The 21,827-nt window shown below is 48.4% G+C and overlaps 1 long non-coding RNA gene across 1 annotated transcript; it reads right to left on the reverse strand.

Annotated features, from left to right (window-relative positions):
* Positions 1-1,587: 1,587 nt before the first annotated feature.
* Positions 1,588-7,173, reverse strand: LOC138846159 (uncharacterized). The gene is made up of 2 exons (XR_011383564.1): positions 7,035-7,173; positions 1,588-1,792 (listed from the first exon to the last, which is right to left on the reverse strand). It is a non-coding gene; the product is annotated as an uncharacterized lncRNA (long non-coding RNA).
* Between the last annotated feature and the right edge of the window lie 14,654 nt (positions 7,174-21,827).

Consider the following 21,827-nt stretch of genomic DNA (forward strand, 5'->3'; position numbering starts at 1 on the left):
AATGTTTGTGGGATGACCTGGGGGTTGGAAAATATACCAATGTCTCTCTGTTGATTTCTGACAGAATATTCCTTTGTGGGTGGCAGTGTGGTTCCTCCAAGGAAATGAATATTCCCACTAAGGTGATGCCCAACATCTATCGCTCTCAGGAAGCCTTTGAAGGGCCTCTGCACTGGCTTGGTTTTTTTTTTTTAATATTTATTTATTTATTTGAAAGTCAGAGTTACACACAGAGAAAGAAAGAGAAGCAGAGGCAGAGAGAGAGAGAGAGAGAGAGAGAGAGAGAGAGAGGTCTTCCATCCACTGGTTCACTCCCCAATTGGCTGCAATAACTGGAGCTGCATCCTTCTGAAGCCAGGAGCTTCTTACAGGTCTCCCACGTGGGTGCAGGGGCCCAAAGACTTGGGCCATCTTCTACTGCTTTCCCAGGCCATAGCAGAGAGCTGGATCAGAAGTGGAGCAGCCGGGACACGAACTGGCACCCATATGGGATGCTGGCACTGCAGGCAGCGGCTTTATCTGCTACACCATAGCGCCAGCCACTGTCTTGAATTTTGAACACAGCACACCCAAACCACACCTCTCACCCTGTAGCAGTGGAAACTCACAGCTCTCTCCTAAGAAAACCTCCTCACATATCCTCAATGTCAACATTTGTTTAGTATCCTGGGGGACTTTAAGGGGTACTCTCAAATTCACAGCCATTTCCTTTTTTAAATTCTGTGTTGGATAATCTGGAATCTTATTCTGTATTTTCCTTTGGAACCCTGTCAAGACTCATTTTCATCACCTCATTAGAATCTGGACCATGCTTGGGCTGTGTTCTAGAGTCTTCCTTAGGCCCTCTCTTTGGTAATTCTCACTGTTGTCATCATCATCATCCTCCCTGAATGCTTTCTATGAGTCAGGGACTATGCCAACTATTTTACACAAATCACACTCTTATGTTCAAAGCTCTAAGTGGTTGACACTATTGTGTAGAAGAGGAAACTGAGGCACAGAATATGTAGGACATTCACTGGAGGCACACAGCACTGTGGTAGGGTTGGGTTTGAAATTCAGAGTTCAGGGGGGCCAGCACTGTGGCACATCAGGTTAAGCCATCACCTGCAAGCCCTGCCTGCTATATGGCACTAGTTCAACTCTCAGCTGCTCCACTTCCAGTCTAGCTCCCTGCTAATGTGTTCAAGTGTTTGAGCCCCTGCACCAGAAGCAGCTCTAGGCTCCTGTCTTGGTTCTGGACCAGTCCCAACTGTTGCTGCAATTTGGGGATTGAACCAGCAGATGGAAGCTCTCTCTCTGTGTCTCTGGCTTTCAAATAAATAAGTAAATATTTTTAAAAAATGGAAGAAATAAATTCAGAGTTGGTGTTCCTAACTACTATTCTACACTACACAAGCCTTGGAGTTTGGCACAGAAGTATAGTTTATGCCCTGACACTCAGTTTCCCCAAATTTCAGTGTCCTTGCCTATAAAATGGTTGTTGGAAAGAGGATGCTTGTAGAGAATTGAACAGTCCTTGTTGTATAGAAACTGTTCAGCACCTCCTCCTTCTATCACCTCTAACGAAGTAACTCAAGTAGTGGGTTTACTTTTAACCATGCCAGTTTATTAAAAGAAACACCTCCTCCCCAGCCCCACCACATGCCCCTTGTACGCTCCATCCATAGGCCGCCATTTTCATCTGTCTTCCTGGTTAAGAAGCTCCAAGCAGTCATATCATCGAAGGTAGAAACTCAAGGAAGAGGTGAGCACTTGTTTGAGAAAACTGGCCTTTATGATAACTCTTTATCTGAGAAATGGGCAAAAACAATTATGTGTGAGATATGCCATTTGAGGGACCTGAATCCACAGAAAATACATTAAGTTCCCGTCTGGAAACCCATAGTACCTGCAAGGACAAGCAAGGTCCTAAGAACCGCAAGGATTGTGGCTGTATTGGACAAATATTATGCTCTGGATACAGATGGTTTATTTTTAAACTATAAACAGATTCTGTTGTGTTTAATACAACTGGATTTGTCATCAAAACTGAACATGGTTGCTTTTATTATTTTTTTCTTTTAAAATTAATGGCTATTAAAAGAAACTATCACATGAGGCCTCTGAGATGTTTTTACAAGAAAGGGGTTCTCACAGGTCAATATGGAAATGTGCATCAAAGGCTTAAAATTAGCACACTTTTTGTCATCAATTATGCTTCTTAAAATTTATTCCAAGGAAATTAATAAGAGCATTTTGAATTAGTACTCTGTACACTATATTAATACTACATAAAATAAGAAATATGAGTATCTTAAATATGTATTAATGGAGGTTGCTAACTGTATGAGCCTATATGAAGGAGCTTCAGAAAGTTCATGGAAAATATATACTATCTTATTATTTATTTGAAAGGCAGAGGAACAGAGAGAGAGAAAGACAGGGGAAGAGAGACAGAGACAGACAGACAGACAGAGATCTTCCATCTGCTGGTTCACTCCCTCCCTAAATGCCTGCAACAGACAGTACTGGGTCAGACCAAAGCCAGGAACTGGATACTCCATCCAGATCTCCCACATGAGTGGCAGAGACCCAACTACTTGAGCCATCCTGCCTCCAGTGTGCACATTAGCAGGAATCGAGATAAAAATTACAGGCACTGTGATGTGGGATGCCTGTATCCCAAAGCGGGATCTTAACCATTCTGTCAAATGCCCGCCCCATGCATTATCTGTATTCCTTCCTTCTTTCCTCCCTCCCTCCCTCCCTTCCTTCCCTCCCTCCTCCCTCCCTCCCTCCCTCCTTTCCTTCCTTCCTTCCTTCCTTCCTTCCTTCCTTCCTTCCTTCCTTCCTTCCTTCCTCTTTCTTTCTCTCTCTCTCTCTCTTTCTTTCTTTCTTTCCTTCATTTGAAAAGCAGAAAAACAGAGAGTTAGGGAGAGACAGAGAGAAAGAGATCTTCCATCTGCTGGTTCACTCTTCAAATGGCAGCCACACCCATGGCTGGACTGAGCCAAAGCCAGGAGCCATGAATTCTCTTCTAGTCTCCCACATGGGTGGCATTGCTTAAGTATTTGAGCCATCTTCTGCTGCTTTCCCAGGTGCATTAGCAGGTAGTTGGATCAGAAGCAGAGTAACCAGGACTGGAGCAAGCATTCTAATATGGGATGCCAGCATTGTAATTAGTGACTTAATTCACTGTGCCATAATGTTGGCTCCCTCATGCATTATCTTTAATTCTGTTTTCCCTTGAACTTTTTGAAGCCCCATGGAATAATGGATTTTAAGGTTATTAAAGATGGTGGGATAGAAATATGAATACTAAAATTGTTTTCTAGCTAATTTTAAGTTAAATAATCAAGAAATCAAAATAAATCCAAGATGACCTCATTTTTATGTAAATACACTTGTGTGTGTTTAAGGTAAGCACCATGGTATTAAGCAGACAACATTTTTGGATGGAGGATTATGGGTAATTTTTATCTTCTTTTTGTTTCAGTAGATGGTCTGAGTTTTCTCCAGGGTAAAAAGATTATTTTAAAGGTACTCTGTGGGCCGGCGCCACGGCTCACTAGGCTAATCCTCCGCCTTGAGGTGCTGGCACACCGGGTTCTAGTCCCGGTCGGGGCACCGGATTCTGTCCCAGTTGCCCCTCCTCCAGGCCAGCTCTCTGCTGTGGCCAGGGAGTGCAGTGGAGGATGGCCCAAGTACTTGGGTCCTGCACCCCATGGGAGACCAGGATAAGTACTTGGCTCCTGCCATCGGATCAGCGTGGTGCGCCGGCCGCAGCATGCCAACTGCGGTAGCCATTGGAGGGTGAACCAACGGCAAAGGAAGACCTTTCTCTCTGTCTCTCTCTCTCTGTCCACTCTGCCTGTCAAAAAAAAAAAAAAAAAAAAGGTACTCTGTGATGGTTGCATCTTTTTCCTGGGGAGGATGGGTGAAGAGGGAGGGACCACAAAGAGACAGGTAGGCTTCTATTCCACCTACTCCTGGAAAAGTCGTTGGGGCCAACTGTATAGCCTGTTTGGGCTGAATGAAGCTTGGGGAAGCAAGATGATCTCACCTGCACTAAAGCTTGTAGCACACACGTGGCCACAGCCATTGCTCACACAGGACTCTCCCACTCCACAGTCCCAGTCGCCACTGCATAACTCAACACAGGTACCTACAGGGATGATAGCCCTTGATTAAGGAGTCAGTGGTACTTTTTCCTTCTAGCTCAATACACAATATAATTTATAAATGATTATTAGCAGAAGAATACTCACATCTCACATATTTCTGTTAAAAACAATATATTCGAGCCGGCGCCGTGGCTCAATAGGCTAATCCTCCGCCTTGCGGAGCCGGCACACCGGGTTCTAGTCCCGGTTGGGGCGCTGGATTCTGTCCCGGTTGCCCCTCTTCCAGGCCAGCTCTCTGCTATGGCCAGGGAGTGCAGTGGAGGATGGCCCAGGTGCTTGGGCCCTGCACCCCATGGGAGACCAGGAAAAGCCCCTGGATCCTGGCTCCTGCCATCGGATCAGCGCGGTGCGCCGGCTGCAGCGGCGGCCATTGGAGGGTGAACCAACGGCAAAGGAATACCTGTCTCTCTCTCTCACTGTCCACTCTGCCTGTCAAAAAAAAAAAAAATAAAAATAAAAATAAAAAAAAAAAAAACAATATATTCACATAATCTCAAGAAAAGGAAGAGGAAAGGATGTGGATACAGAATTGTGTTTGTGTTTGGAGGGGGAAGTCCTCATTTCCCCATTCTGCAGGCAATGGAGTGGAGAGGAGACTCCCCACTACCACGTCCCGTCAGCAGTGTCTTGCAGGCAGCCTGTGCAGTGAGGGTCACTAGCCCCATTTTGTGCCTGTGGCAGATGGGGCTCAAAGACATGACTTAGATGAGTAGGTACAGAAGTGGGACTCAACTCAGGCCTGCCTGGTCCCCAGTCCCAAGTTCCCTCTGCTGTCCCAAACCCACTCTGACATGAAGGGCACATCTGCGAACATCAAGGAGTCACTCCTGACCAGAGCGGGAGCTCTCCAGGTTCCTGGAGTCTCAAGGTTGTCTTAAAGACCAAAGAAATGGGTCCCAAAAGCTGGTTATGAACCTCAGGAGCTTCTAGCAAAGCACATGCGGGGTGCTGGCTGAATGTGTGCTGGGCTCTGATCGACTGCTCAGCCATTATCAAAAATTTCTCAACTTGGTTCTGTCCCTAGACCTCTCTGGGTCCCTGTTTGCTCATTGGTAAAACAAGGACCTTGGATCGAGCAGGGCAAATGAGATCCATTCCCAATGTCAGTTCCAATCGATAGGGGTGGCTGTCAGAAGCTGTGTTGACAGAACTCAGACAAATCATCCAGGTTCCAAGAGAAAGATTCCCGTGACTGATGAGCAGTGGCCGAGGAGTGTATGAAGGAGGCCTGGTGGGTGTCTGCATGTACTCAGAGGCCTCAGAGAACATTGGCACGATCCGTCCACGCTTCTAGCCGCTGTTGGTGATTTGTGGTGAGAAGGCTCAAGACCTCGAGTCCCCACTAAGAGCAGTCAGATCACTCTTTAAATATATATCCACTGATTAGCTTAGTATCTACTGGTGAGAGTGTGGGACACAGGACTTCTAGTCAAAGTGCTAAAAACAAAGCAGTATGCGGTAAGTGTCCTGAGCGAGGCAGCTCCACAGGCCTGAAGGAACTCAGAAGAGACATCACCTCCAGCCAGGTTAATCAGTCTTGAAGTACAGGAATCTCTTCAAGGCAAAATGGAAGCAGAAGGAGTTGAGTGTTGTGAGATGAGAAAAGAATTGCAGCAACAGTTCATGAGGGGAAAGTGCCACAGGGCTGGGACTAGGAGAGGCCAGTGAGATGCCCAGGGTGCAGAATTTAAGGAGACACCTGCCCAGCCCTGGGAGTGGGGCTTCTTTCACCACTGCGCCCCAGGCAACTCGTCTTCCTCACTCCTCATCTTGACATACAAGGGGTAGAGGCGGAACGGTAAATGGAAGGCTGGGCAAGTATTAGGGATGAGCTGTTAGGCAGAGGACCAAGTTACAGAGAGCAAGCAGGTCTCAAGAGGCTGAGCAGTTTAGATTTCCTTTAAGAGGCCAAGAAACGGGTGTGATTGCTACATATTTGGGGAGATTATTCTGGTGTGAGAGCATAGCATTCAGCAAGGGGCAGGAAGAGCTGGTGGGAACCAGTGGGGCAAGGAGGGTTGAAGGAACACAGACACCAGAGGTAGTTTCAAGAATGCAGTATTTGCCACTGATTAGCTTAGTATCTACTGGTGAGAGTGTTGGACACAGGACTTCTAGTCAAAGTGTGAAAAACAAAGCAGTATGCAGTAAGTGTCCTGAGCGAGGCAGCTCCACAGGCCTGAAGGAACTCAGAAGAGACATCACCTCCAGCCAGGTTAATCAGTCTTGAAGTACAGGAATCTCTTCAAGGCTATCAGTTTGACGTGGAGGAAGCAGAGTGGAGAGAAGAGAGGAATGAGCTGAGTTCACTAATATTTGGGGAGAAGAATAAGATGTAGGGACAGAGTCCAGGACAGAAGGAAGCTGGAGGCCTGAGGAATGGCCGACAGAGTCAGATGTTGCAGATGTTGAAGACTTTGGCCATGGAGGAGAGGCAAGAGATCTGTCAACAGGCCCTGGGAGAGAGGCTTCAGGACAGGGATAGGGGAAGGGACACTGCTCAGTTTCATGAGGCCAAGGAGGGGGGTTGGGAATGAAAAATACTCCTTGGAGTGTGATGGTGATGAAAAGAAGAGTTGGAGATGGTGCATGCTTAGCAAAGAAAGTATTTTGTCTAGGATATCCAAGGTGTTTATAGCAATAGAGAAGAAGCTGGCAGAAAAGGGAGCAGCTGGGAGACAGAGGGTGGCCCAGGGAAAGGACGAAGAGGAAGTGGATGCAGAGAGAGGTTCTGCTCTGGGAGCTGACTGGCGGCCGCTGAGGAGGTCCTGCAGTGGCTCGTCCCCCGCGCTCCCCCGTGCCTCCTCCCCCTGCACACGCCGGCCCCCCATCCCGGGAAGAAAGGGGCTGCCTTCTGTCTGGACTCACCAAGCAGCTGCAAGGGTCTCACTGCAGCCTGAAGCTCCTGCACCTCCACGCTGAGGGTGACGAGGGTCACAAGGAGAAGGAAGCCTCCCAAATTCATGTTGCTCACGGAAGTCTTCAGTGACAATGCCGTGCGAATGAGAGCTGCTGGAATTTATACCTTTCCACCCAGTGATTTGGCAGGCAAGGCCAAGGGTGGGACTTGGGACTTCAGAAGTCTAAGACCCGCCCAGAAACTGACACTGAGGGGTGATGCCATGTTGCCTAAGCCAGGCTCTGGGCCAAGGGAACACCTTCCTCTGACTGGCAACTGAGACCTGTAAACCGGAGAGGCTGGGGTGGAGTGGAGTGGAGGCTAGACGCTTGCTTCTATTATGCATTTATACTCGTGCATTTATTTTCATCACAAGCATTAACTGCTCTGGGCCAGGCTTGCACTAGGTGAGAGGATCACAGCCTAAGAAACTACAAGGCAGGAGCCAGCGGCCAGGTAGCAGGGGTGCAGCCTGCTCTTTCACTTCTCCCCTCCTTGCCCCAGGACCTGCACCTCAAAGGGAGGACAGGGAGAAGCAATAGGAGAGTGGCAGGGATGCTCCTGCGTGTGGTAGAGAGGCGACTTCAGTCTCCCTCTGCTTGGTCTGATCCTTCCTGTCGTGGGGCACCTAGACCGGTGCAGTGGTCTTTGCCTCTGACACATACGTACTGCTCTTGGACTAGAGCTCCACCTTACCTTGTACAGGTTAATTACTAAAGACCCAAACTCCCAATAAACTCTTCGGGAATGAGAATGGGCGTAGGCCTGTAGTACCAGGCAGGTGGGGAGTGAGACTACATTTAATCCGAATCCTGATGGATAATTTTCTTAAACACACACTTGCCTTGTTTTGTGTGGGGGTAGCAATGCTCTGTTCCCTCCCTGCTAGTGGCAGGTCTGGGCAGCATGTGTAACTGTAGGATAACGAGGATGTCTAGGCTGGTTGGAGGGCTTGGGACTAGTTTGCTGCTCCTGGGGAGATGGCTGACTGCACTTTAGAAAGTAGGGCACTTGGGGTAACACTAGGGGTCCTGGCTTCTAATTCTGAGGCCATAGGAAGAGACCATCCCTAGTGGGCCCAGTTTCTGAAATGCTCCTTGTGAGAGGTCCTTTGGACAAACTGGCCTCTTGCATTGCTAGGGCTCCTGTGTGGGTTAATGGGGTTAGTTACAGGCCATTCCTAAAGCATTTTTGCCAACTGCCTTAACTTAGTCCCACATAGCCCAGAGTGGATATGAGTTGGTGTCCAGTTTCAGGGATATAGCCCTGTTTCTTTAGAGACTCTAAACACTGAAAAATTTACAGAGGTGGTCTACATATTAACTTCAAATTCTAAAAATGCTAAAACCTGATATAAAACTATTTTTTGAAAGTGCAAAAACTCCAAGGCATGTTGAAATTAAACTAATTGATGTTTAGACCTAGTCCTCATTTCTGGGTGTATTTTGGGTGCCCTGTTTCACTGGCGCCCTTAGCAGGTGCTTGGTTTTCCCTTAGGCTAGTCAGGGCTGGGCAGTGGGGGTCCCAGCCTGCTTCCCTGACTCCTGTCTTGCTCCTCACCCCCAGACCCCTATCACCCAGGTACTCTGCGCAGCTCTCTGGTAGCTGCACCTTGACAAGACCCTTGTGTCTTAGGAAACACAGCTCAGGTTTTCCTTGAACTTGGAATTCCATTGCCTTTTCCTTCTCTGTCAAAATCCTTATGTCTTTAGGCTTAGCCCAAATATCACCTCTGAAACTCTGCCCAGCACCCACTCTGGGTGAGGAAGTTTCCCTTAGTGCTTATCGCGTCCTTGTTCTTATCATACTGTACTGTGATTACTATTTTACACTGCTCTATAATTAATTATTATGATATATGCCTCTCCTGTGAGCACCCTGATGGCTACAATGCGATCTTCTTCACCTCCGTCTTCAGTGCTCCACAGTGGGTCTTTATTTTCCTCCTTAGTTACTGAGGGAGATGGGTGAATGGGGGTTTTGACCAAATGGTGCGGGTAGAGAGAAGGGTGAGACACCGGGGGGATTTGGGGAACGTGAGCCTGGAGATGAGTCTGCACGGAACCCAGAGTGGTGTCCCTGAGTCGCCACAGTGGATATTCTGGGAGAGCACCAAGGGCAGCAAGGGTACAGCTTGGGGCTGAGCAAACCTCCATTTGAATCCTCCCATGGGGTCACTCTCTGTGTATGTGACTACAAACAAGCAAACACTAACATCAGGGAGTAAAGAATGCATTCAATTTCTGAAAAATACTTACTACGCACCATGCCCTGTGCTAAACATTAGGGATATTGTGTGAACAAGGCAGGCATGGGACTTGCTCTTCGGAGGGAGGCAGAGGCAAAAAACATTCCGCGGCAACCTCGTTGATATAAGAGGCAAAGACAATTGTTCATACAATCAAGCTGTAAGTGAACACCAAGTGTCACCGAGGTCTCCCAGGATGCACAAGAGCAATTTAACAAAAATGATTGGCGCCCTACCTGTCCACAAAAGAATCAGTGACCCTCAAAGTGCTCCCCAGTGGCTGGCACGTGCCTGTCCTCCCTGGATTTAACTTGGGGTACAGCTCTTTTGTGCTGCCAGTTAAATAGACACTTAGACCACGTTGGGACTACAGATGCTCAAGAAGCTTGATCCTCTCTTGTGAAAACTAAAGCAGCTCAGCAAGACCCTGGCCTGAATAAAAGCTGTCCCAGATGACGGCCAAGGTCGCAGCAATTCATAAACGCTACCTACTGAGCGTGTGCTTTCTCCCAAGCTACACCCCTTACAGACATTATCGTGATTAACACTCGTGACCCCCTAGGACTGTGATTGCTCAAGGGGGGGAATTAGATGGGGAGGTGAGGGCGTCATCTCTGCTTCACTTTCACACCGACTTCACCTTCCAGCCTCTGCTGAGCATCTGTCCGTGTTTCTCAAACCATCCCGTGGGAGGAACGCGACATCAGAACGCCGGGGGAGAGAGTCTCATCAGCCCAGTCTCAGTCAGGCATCTCCACGGCTGGTCGCACAAAGCTGCCAAGGCCTGGCATATTGTGTTGGGGATGGGAGCCTCCAGGGAGCCACTGGAATTAGGAAGACACCCCGCATGATTCCAACACAGACAGAAATTACCATCGCCATCTACAGACAAGGAAACTAAGCAACAGTGAGGTTTCATATGTGGCCCTAAATCCTAGTTAAATGGTAAAATCAAAATCCAGCTCCAAGAACAAGGCTCTGAACTAGTCACTCACGCCTGTGTGCCTGACTGGTGCTCCTTACGATCCGGCTGGGTCCAAGTGCTTAGAGCATCCTCTGCACTGCCTCTCCAGACAGCTCAGCTCCATGTAGAGCGGCACTACGGGTCACAGTCCTGCGGGCGGCGAGCTGCTCTCAGCTAAGCCTCTTGCTCGAGAGGACTCTGAGTGCTCCCGCAGATCCGCCGCAGTCGGGGCCTGTGGTTTTAAGAGAGCTGAGGGACAGCACCTGTCTCGTTTTGGCTGTTTACCCAGTCACGCCGAGGTTGTGAAGGGTATAACGCGGAGGACTGAGTGAGGACTCTGGAGGCTGACAAACCTGGTCTGCATCTGGCCCCTCCACTGCCAGCTGTGTGACTCTAGGAAAATTAATCTCCCTGTCTGAGTCTGCTTCCCTCACCTCTACTTTGCTGTTGGGCAGACTAAGTGAAAGAAAATACGGGGTCGGTGCTGTGGCACAGCGGGTTAACACCCTGGCTTGAAGCACCGGCATCCCGTACAGGCGCTGATTCGAGACCCGGATGCTCCACTTCAGATCCAGCTCTCTGCTATGGCCTGGGAAAGCAGCAGAGGATGGCCCAAGTCCTTGGGCCCCTGCACCCACGTGGGAGACCTGGAAGAAGCTCCTGGTTTCAGTCTCCAGCCATTGCAACCAATTGGGGAGTGAACTAGCAGATGGAAGACCTCTCCCTCTCTCTCTGCCTCTCCTCTCTCTGTGTAATTCTGACTTTCAAATAAACAAATAAATCTTTAAGGAAGGAAGGAAGGAAGGAAGGAAGGAAGGAAGGAAGGAAGGAAGGAAGGAAGGAAGGAAGGAAGGGAAGGAAGAAAAAGAAAGAAAGGCACATTCATATGCTTGGCCTACAGTCCTCAAAACTACTACTATTAAGGGTATTATTAACTGGCAGCTACTAATAATATTCTATGAAAGGGACCGTGTTTCTTTTCATTGCCTTGAACAGGGCACTTAGAGACAGCTCAGGCAAAAATGTATCTGCTCATTAAGGAAATATTACCAGATAAACAAAAAGGAGATGTGTTTTTCCCTGTCCATGTTTTATTCTGCTATTTATTATAAACTGATTCATTAAGAAACTCCAACACCTACACTATTAAGTCAGCACAGTGACACCCATATGGAGGTCACAACACTGGGTATGTGACCAATTTCTGCTGAAAGAGTCATCAGCCAAGGGAGGACCAATACCGCTTGTATAATTTCTCTGCAAGGTGGTAAAGGGCTCCTTGTCTAGGAGGGAATGTCCCCACCCAGTGGCTCCTGCTCCCAATGACAGCCTTTGCAAGGGGAGGGAGTTTTTACCAGCAATGACCAGTGAGTTCTCTACTGTTCCCAATAGCAGCTCTACTGCTCCCTACACTCTGAAACTAGAGTATGAGGCCACGGCTGAGGTCACTGGTAGGGGCTGCAGGATAAGATCTGGACACCGTGAGAATGACAAGCACATGTCCTCCCATCTCTACCTGTTCGTCCTGTGCCAGATCTGCAGCATGGCAGGTTCAGAATCTGAGCACAGGAACCGGACCACCTGGGCTCCAGTCTTAACTCCAGCCTCGTAGCTGGGTGGCTGACAATGAGTGAGTTAGCCCCAGCACCATGTTGCCAAGTGAAGTCTCCTCTGATGACAATGCAGGGGCGCAGATGGGCTGAGACCCACACCCTCGCTCCTGCTAAGCTGGGCCTGCGGTGGGCAACCTGGGTCAAGACACAGATTGGAAGCCTGAGCCCTGGTAAGCAGCTGACCCTTCTGGGCTCTGTAGACCCATGTGTGGTGCTGGTTAATGACATCTTTTTAAACAAGAGCAGGGAAATAGCTTCTAATAATGAAGACAAGTGAAGAATGGTGGTCACTTGGAGAATGGAAACTGGCATATGTTGGGCAATTCTAAATATGCGCCAGATTTTACCAACACACACACACACACACACACACACAATCTGATCTCTGAATCCATTGAAAATCAAGAACATTTTCAGGGGTTATCTCTACTTCACACCCAAGAAGATAGATCTACACAGCTTCTTGATTACCCAAGTCTTGGGTTGGGCGTTTCACACAGTGTTTGGGATGTCCATGTCCCATTTTAGAGAGCCTAGGTTTGAGTCCAGATCCAGCTTCTTGGCTGGTGTGCATGCTGGGAGGCAGCAGGTGACGGTCCAAGTGGGTGGGTTCCTGCTGACCACAAGGGACACCTAGTTTGGGTTCTTGGCTCCTTCTTTCAGCCTAGCCCAGCCCTGGTTGTTGCTGGCACTTGGGGAGTGAACTAACAGAAGGGATAGCGCTCTTTTTGTCTGGCTCTCTGCCTTCCAAAGACAGGAAGGAAACACCTGAAGTCCTTCTGATTCCAGATACTAAGCCCTCTCCTTCACATGACCTTCATCCTGTCTGCCTTTTCCTTACACATCCCCATTCATCAGGTTTCAGATCCAAAGATTAATATTACAGAGCTCAGGGCTGGGCTTGGAAGTGGCACCTGGCACCCTCTTCTTTCCCACATCTCTGCAGAACTGTCTAGTGTTCCTTGTCTGGTCAGACTACCTGAAACACCAACAAGCAGAGGCTCCCTTGGGTACACAAGCCTCTGACCATGTTCCAGTGTGAAGGAAATCTCATATCTAACTCTTTAATTCCGCCTTCCGATTTGTACTGAACACTTAATCCTTCTCTTATTACAGGCTCTCAGAAATGTTGAGCCTGTCTTTGTGCATGCGTTTCCTTGTTCCTTCTGCAAAAGCTGTCCAGAAGAACACACCTTTTACAAGGAGACCTCTGTGACTGCTTCACCAGTGAGTTCCATAAACAGTCAGTGACTCTGCACCATGTTGGCCACAGTCAGGGAGGCAGGGGGAGCTGGCTGTTTACCTAAGAACACTGCTCAGCTTCCCATGCGGTCAACTATGGCTGCATGGTTGAGCTCTAGCCAGTGGAACGTAGGTAGAAGTGGTGCACCCCACTTCCAGGCTAACCTCCCTCCTCCCCATGCACAATCCTCCATTCTCTTCTTCCTATCACTGGCTGGAAGCTCATGAGCAAATGATCTCAGAAGGTACGTATTGAAGCTGGTGAAGACCCCAACACAGAAGGAGGTTGGTCTCTGAATGCTACATTTGGGATTTCACACCAGGGAGGAATAAACTTCCACTGAGTTAAGGTTTTATTTCTTATTACAGGTAATCAATACCATGTAAATTCGTCTTAAAATTTTAAACTTTTTTTTATTTATTTGAAAGGTAGAGACAGACAGACAAAGAGGCTGAGATAGACCTTCCACCCACTGTTCACTCCCCAAATGCCCACAATAGGGCTGGGCAGGCTGAAGCCAGGGGGCTGACTGGGACCCAACTCCTTGAGCCATCACTGCTGCCTCCCAGGGGAGCATTAGCAGGAAGCTGGAATCAGAAGCGGAGCTGGGACTTGGCCCCAGGAACTCTGAATAGGGATGTGGGCTTCCATAGCAGCATGTTCACAGCTGTGCCAAACGCCCACCCCCGTGGATTCTAATTGGCCCGTTGCTTTGGGCAAATCCGTTTGATCTTCTTCTATCCTCCTGCCTTTCCACTGCACTCTTGAAGAGAATGACTGCTTTGGGGGATTCCTCATTTCTTGTAGTCACTATGAATTTCTCAAGAACCGTGGTGGTGGTGATGCAGCTGTCACAGAATACTATATTCCAACTACATTCAGTAGCACCAACTCATGATGTGATTCCACTGTAACCGTGTGCCTGTCTACAGGCTGGTGAGGCCCAAGGCCTGTGGGGCTACAGCATCACGCATTTTATACCAAGCAGTTTTAACAGGGGACCAAGAAAGTTAAGTCCATGATGAGGAGGCAAAGGGTAGGGGGACAGATATTTCGGAGCTGGGCCACTCTAAAATAAGCACAGACTTCCGGGCCATGAATGACTGCATTGCAGTATGCCACGCCCACTGCTCAGAAAGCACCTGTTCCCCCAGGCTGCATCAGGAAGACTTAGGACTCCAGGGACATCACAAGCCACTGTCAGGCGAGATGATGCCGCGCTGAGAAGTCCCCTCTGTATCTCTCAGAGTTTCAGGAGGACCTCAGACCACAGTCTTGCTTTTTAGGGGATGGGTAATCAGCTCGGCACAGACACAGACTACCCAGGTGAACCAAGTCTTTCAAGCTCTTGTCTCCCAGACTTTGACCATGACCCTGTAGTAAGTCACCAGCTATGCTTCAGGAAACCCCTTCCGTGTCAATTGCCAAGGCCCCTACACTACGAGTGCTTCTCACTGCAGGAAAGTGGTGAGTGCAGCTGCTTCCAGAGCGGTTGGCAGAAACTGTGTTCCCAGATTAACACACATCCTTAATCTCTATTTTGGGGGGCATCACAGTGTAGAAAAAAAGAGGAGAGGGTCAGAGTTGCTAAGTTCTGGCATTAAATGTGAGTGCTGCTACTTCCTGGCTATGTGATCGCGACAATCTCTCCAGATATCTTCACCAGGAATTGAAGCCCATGGGGCAGGTGTTTGGTTCTGTGGTTAAGACACTGATGGTGATGCCTGCATCCCATAGTGGAGTCCCTGGGTTCAAACCCCAGCTCTGCTTCTGATTCCAGCTTCCTGCTAATGTGCACCAGGGGAGGCAACAGATAATGGCTCAAGTACTTGGGTCCCTTGCCACCCGTGTGGGACACCTGGATTGAGTTCCAGGATCTTGGCTTCGGCCTGGCCCGGCCACGAGTGTTGCAGGCAACTGAGTAATAAACTAGTAGATAGAACAGTTCTGTCTGCCTGTTTGTCTGTCTCTGTTTCTCTTTTTGTGTCTCTCTGCCTTTCAAATAAAACGAAAACAAATTTGGAAACAAATGAATTGAGGCATACAATACTAAACTCATATCCTTACAATAATTAGGATAAGGAAATAATATAGGAGAAATACCTAGTACCTAATAATATATGAAACAATATATTCTTCTCCTCTACATCTGTTCCTTATCTTGACTTAGATTTTCTTTTATTGTATTTATTTGAAAATTATTTATTTGAGAGAGAGAGAGAGAGATAGGGAGAGAGATCCATCTTCCATCTGCTGATTCCTTCCCTAAATTCCCACAATAGCTGTGGCTATGCCAGATGAAAGCCAAGGGCCAGGAACTCAGTCTGAGTCACCCATGTGGGTGGCAGGGATCCAAGTATTTGAGCCATCACCTGCTGCCTCCCGTGCCCATTAGCAGAGGGCTGGAACTGGGGACAGAGCAGGGACTGAAGCCCGGGACCTCTGATGTGGGGTGCGGGTGTCCCAAGCAGCACCTTCTGTGCCGTACCAAATCCCTGCTCCCTGGCTTAGGTTTTTAAACTTTCCAAGAGGCTATTTTACACCCTCTGTGGAGCACCAAATATGATGACTAGAAGCACAATTTAGTTGTCACCAGCCCACGCATCATCCATCAGACCAGAGGCCTGGGAGAGCCCTCAGCCACTCTGCTAACCGCTGAGACCCTCTCTGTTGGGTGTGACAGTTTCCCATCCACATGCTCAGCTTGGGCGGCTCCAGTCTGAGGAGACGTTCAGGCTGCAGGAGAGGCGTTGCCCAAGTCTCAGCGCATGTGGCAGGCCAGAGGAAGACTTGGCTGCAGTGCTGCAGTGAATGGAGGTGCAGGGTGAAGCCAGCCACAGGGAAGGGGGGGTGCACTCTCTGAGGAGGAGACGGTGGTGGTGGAGTGGGGAGAGAGGGAGCGGAGGAACCAGTGTGCACGAAGAGCTGTGTCTGGAATTCCAGCTGTGCAGTGGGCGGAAGCCGGATTGAAACAAGGTATGGCTGTAGGACACCTGGGGAGATCCTACAACAAGGGAGCCAGGGAGACGTCTACCGTTCCGGAGCGGGTAATTACAGTGAAGCCCTCGATTAGATAAGAAGGCATTATCCTGAGTGGAAAGGGAGAAGTTTGATTGAAGCGAGAATAGGGACAGTTTTCTTCTCTTATTGCAGTGGGCAACGCAAAGTACATGGACACAAATCTATGAGGAAAGAGGGGAGGGGATCTTGGCCGCCTTGTTGGTGTTTTGTCGGTGAAGGAGGTGGTCAGCCAGCCAGCGAGACCTGATGACGCAGGCCAGAGCGAGAAGGCCGTGCGAAGAGGCTTGAAGAAAGAGAAGTGTGAACAGCCGCCCTGGAGGATGGGAAAGTGAATGTTCTAGGGGGATCGACACCTGCACAGGCAGTACCGAGGACCTCTCCGGGCCGGTGGTGCCAGGCCACCGGGGAAGCACATGACGCAGAGCCACGTCAACCCTGCCAGCCTCAGAGGCATGAGTGAACCCATCCAGGATCAGCAGAATTGCCCAGCTGACCTCAGCCTAAATCAGCTGACCCCTTCCGCACCCCCGGATCCACCACGCTGGCTGCTGTGTTGAGCCACTGAGTTTGGGGTAGCCTGCTTTACGGCTCTGTTGTGACTAGAAATACCTGGGTGATGTGACTTTAAGTTGCTCCGTTTAGGGGGACAGAGGGAAGAAGAGATTGAACCCATGGCTCTGCTGTTCTCCCCAGCTCCCGGGGGCTCACTGGTACAGCAGTGCAGCCAATGAGTCATTGCTGTCGGAGCCTTTATGCTTTGTTGCACAGATTCATTTCATTCAATCCTCACAACCACGTGATCCCAGACAGCATCTTCAGTTTGTCACACTGTTGAGGAAGCCAGGGATCAAAATGATTTCAGAAATGCTTCCGGCCGGCACCGCGGCTCACTAGGCTAATCCTCCACCTAGCGGCGCCGGCACACCGGGTTCTAGTCCCGGTCAGGGCGCCGGATTCTGTTCCGGTTGCCCCTCTTCCAGGCCAGCCCTCTGCTGTGGCCAGGGAGTGCAGTGGAGGATGGCCCAGGTGCTTGGGCCCTGCACCCCATGGGAGACCAGGAGAAGCACCTGGCTCCTGTCATCGGATCAGCGCGGTGCGCTGGCCATTGGAGGGTGAACCAACGGCAAAGGAAGACCTTTCTCTCTCTCTCTCTCACTGTCCACTCTGCCTGCCAAAAAAAAAAAAATGCTTTCTAAGTGTCAAAGCAACATTTTGAAATAATGTCCTAATCTCCTGTAACACCTAGTTTCCTGTGACATCACTCCTTTTTCCTCGTTAAAAAAAAAAAAGAGAGAGAGAGAACTATGTCCTAAGGTCAAGGTCAAATACATCGTACAGGTGAGCTCATTTAGTCCTCATGGGAACTGTCAGGGGCAGGTGTAACACCATTCTGCAGAGGAGGAAGCGGAGGTCGAGTAACTTGGCCTACATCACACACTGGTGCTGGGAAGCCCGTGCACCTCTCACTCTGCCAAGCACAGGCCTAGGGTTAACCCTGCCTTAGCCACTCATTGGCTTTGTAATTATGCACAGTTCATGGGTAATTCACAGGTCTCTTACACACGAGGAGGCTCCGTTTCTTCATATGGGGATGCTTAGAAGATAGCCAAAATTTCTCAGAACGAGCATTGAGGCATTATCTGATTAGGTCAGCACGCAAACCCAAATCCCTGACTAGAATGCCCACACAAAGGTGATTTACTATCATCTACATGACAAAACTTAAGTTACAAGAAAGTGTTTACAGGATGACTTTCTTGGTGAAAATAAAATTGGTAATGCTGTCAAAAGGTTAATGTTGTCTTCTGGGCAGTTAAAATATCGGTATGTGGATGTTTGATTTTTGTATGATGAGCACTTTTTGTGGAGGAAGAAAAAGGTAAATGATGAAAGGTATGTGAAAGGGTCTTCATTCATGAAACACGCGGCATGAGGCCCTGTGACCTGTTTTCCTTCTGGAAGGACCGGAGTGGAGGGAGAGGCCCTGGGAACACTGGGAGATTTCTGTCCCATTTCTGGTCCACGCCACAGGTTTGGAGTGGCCAGGCAGGCCTGACTCCCCTGCTCACACCTGGTTGGGGGAATCAGGCACAGCTCCTGGTCTTACCTGTGTCAGGTGCAGGGTAGCAGATGTGTCGGCAGATATGCGCTGTCTTGCGTCCCGCAGCCCCGATCTATTCTGAGTTGGTGTCCACAGGTGGCTCTCAGAGAAGATTCAGACAAAATCTTAAGTCTCAGGTGTGGGAAGCAGCAAGGAGGCGAGACACAGGGTGTGTGCATTTTAGCACTGAGATGAACGCCATGATTATAAATCGCCTTCCTTGGCTGCTCAACAGTTCTCAGCTACAAGCTAGCCAGTGATCTCGTGGTGCACAGTATATAACAGAGATGACATTAGTCTGAGATGTTGGTCCAGTGCATCTTCCATTCTGATTCTTCCAGATTCCTAGTTTCCCCATGACTCCTGCTCATGGAGTCAACAGCAGCCCTGCTTCACGAGGAGGGCACAGTAGCCTGTAATGAAGGGGCCCGTGCTCAGCTCTAATGTTCGGACTAGACTTAGCTGAGTTAGACAATGGGCTTTGTTGAGTGACAAAGGCTCTCCTAAATTTCAGAAGCACATAGAACAAAGCTCATAGACTTGAGTCATGGTGTCGAGAAGATGCAGGATATGATGAGAGTTTTCCTCCCATACAAGGGGGACAGCCCTTCTGGTTAACAAGGAAGAGGGGGTTTACCAGAACTGTCATGCTCATTCATTCTAGAGCTTCCTGCCCTGCAATGGCAGAATGCAGTAGTTGCAACAGAAACCTCTTGGCCCGCAAACACGTGAAGGAATGCCGGCTCTGGCTAGCCACTAGGGAAATGCAAATCAAAACCACAGTGGGTGTCACTCACACCAGTCAGAATGGCTATCATCGGAAACACAAAAAAGAGCAAATGCCTGGGGAAGATATGGGAAAAAAGGAAATTTTATGCAATGTTGGTGGGAATGCAAATTAGGTTTTTAAAAAAGATTTATTTATTTATTTGAAAGGCAGAGTTACAAAGAGGCAGAGGTGGGGGGGGGGTAAGTCTTCCATCTGCTGGTTCACTCCCCAATTGACCACAACAGCCAGAGATGCCCCGGTTTGAAGCCAGGAGCCAGGAGCTTCTTCTGGGTCTCCCGCGCAGGTGCAAGGGGCCTAAGGACTTGGGCCATCTTCTACTGCTTCCCCAGCCACAGCAGGGAGCTAGATGGGAAGTGGAAAGGCCTTTTCCCAGGCCTGGGAAAGCAGTGCAAGACGGCCCAAATCCTTGGGCCCCTGCACCCACCTGGTTCTGAACAGGCACCCATATGGGATGCCGGACATGGTGAAGCAGGCCGTGGCCCCCAAATGGAAGGATTTTTTTTTAATCTTGGTTTTCCTGCAGACTCTGGCTTTTCTGTGATGCATATGAATAAAGACATATTCCTTGGAAAATTTAAAATAACCTTTTCCTTGTAGGTTTCTCAGATTTGATTGGGTTTGAACAAGTGGTTCTGGGATAGCTCTTCCCATTGAGAAGGGCATTGTGGCCAGTCCTCTGGACAAGGCTGTGTGGAGAAATCAGGACTTACCTACTTGAGGGACAAAGGAGCAGAGGTGGCCACAGCCCTGGCTGATCACCACTTTCCCTTCCCACGGCCCTGTCTTCTCTGCACCAGGGCAGGCAGATGCCTGATGAAAGGAGAGTTGGCATTCTTATCAATTACCTGTTATACTGACGTTTAGGCTTCATAAAAAATGTTTCAACTAGAACACAATCCATTTCATTATATCCAGCACTTTTTGACTGATAGAAATATACTCCACATTATAGTATCTTAAATCAAAATACAACAGGGGGCTGGTGCCATGGCACACTAGGTTAATCCTCCACCTGCGGTACCGGCATCCCATATGGGCACCAGTTCTGGTCCTGGCTGCTCCTCTTCTAGTCCATCTCTCTGCTGTGGCCTCAGAAAGCAGTGCAATATGGCCCAAGTCCTGAGGCTCCTGCACCACCTGAGAGACCAGGAAGAATCACCTGGCTCCTGGCTTCAGATCGTCGCAGCTCCGGCAGTTGCAGCCATCTTCGGGGTGAACCAACGAATGGAAGACCTTTCTCTCTGTTTCTCCCTCTCACTGTCTGTAACTCTGCCTCTCAAATAAATAAATAAAATCTTAAAAAAAGTATAAAATAAGGCATTTCAATTCAATGGTCCTATAATTAGTGTTAATCATACTCAGAAATGTAAAAAGTAGCTATTTCCCATATTTTAGCATGAAATAAACATGTTGAATGATTCTCACAGGGAAAAATAAGGGCATAAGATGGGGTGCGGGGGGCGGCTCTGTGGCATCCCATATGGGTGCTGATTTGAGACCTGGCTGTTCCACTTCCAAACCAGCTCTCTACTATGGCCTGGGAAAGCAGCAGAAGATGGCCCAAGTCCCTGGGCCCCTGCACCCACATGGGAGACCCAGAAGAAACTCCTGGCTTCTGGCTTTGGATTGGCTCAGCTCTAGCAGTTCCAGCCATTGCGGGAGTGGGCCAGCAGATGGTAGACCTTTCACTTTCTCTCTGCACCTCTCTCTATAACTCTTTCAAATAAATAAAATAAATCTTAAAAAAATAATAAAAAGACCTAGGAGGGTACCTGTGGTGAACCATGATTTGGGTCCTTCTTTAAGGGTTGAGTTTCATGTCTTTTAAAATAGATGATAGAATCAGTAAATTATCCATGGGCATAATGGGAAAAAGCTTATAGCATACAGCTTTTATAAGTTCCCTACTTGATGGGATATTTTTCTGTTTAAAATCTTGTTTGACCCTACCCCCATAAGTGTTTGTTTATGAGGATTGGGGTAATTCTGGGGCAAAGCTTCAAAGAGACCTGGACGATATATAACATAGTCCTTAAAATGTAGATTCAGGAGCCAGACTGCCTGCATATGAAAATCACCCTGCCCTTTCCTGCATGCATAGTCCCGGACAAGTTGCTCCTCAGTGTTCCCACTGTGCAATGGGGATAATCAGACTATATATCTCAGGGCTACAGTAAAGATGGAGAAGGTTAATTTTATAAAGCACTTAGAATAGTGCTTGATTTAAAAAAAGTATTTAAAGTAGACTCTGTAAGTGTTTATTATTCAATGATTGAAAATCATTAATGATCTAAACATTTGCTGCCTGACTTGGTAATACTTATGAAAATGAATGTTCCCGACCTTTGCCCTTGTAATCCTACCCCTAGGAATTTATTCTATAGAAAACACGTTCATTGGTGGACAAAATATTAATATGAAATCATGTTCACTGTAGCAATATACACAATAAAAAGAAGCCATGCAAATAAAACAGTGACCAGAAAGTATCGATTACGTGAATCACTGTAAATCTACTCATTACTCATCATATAATCCACAAAGATGAGACACATTTATGTGGACACAGAAAAGTATCCACAACTAATGTTAAATGGTGATAGATAGTAAATGTCGCACACAACAGAATATATAAGAGAAAATGGTAGGCCGGCGCCGCGGCTCACGAGGCTAATCCTCCACCTGCGGTGCCGGCAACCAGGTTCTAGTCCCGGTCGGGGCGCCGGATTCTCCTCTTCCAGGCCAGCTCTCTGCTATGGCCCGGGAGTGCAGTGGAGGATGG

The sequence above is a fragment of the Oryctolagus cuniculus genome, chromosome 17 (genome assembly GCF_964237555.1).
Source record: "Oryctolagus cuniculus chromosome 17, mOryCun1.1, whole genome shotgun sequence".
Taxonomy (NCBI): domain Eukaryota; kingdom Metazoa; phylum Chordata; class Mammalia; order Lagomorpha; family Leporidae; genus Oryctolagus; species Oryctolagus cuniculus.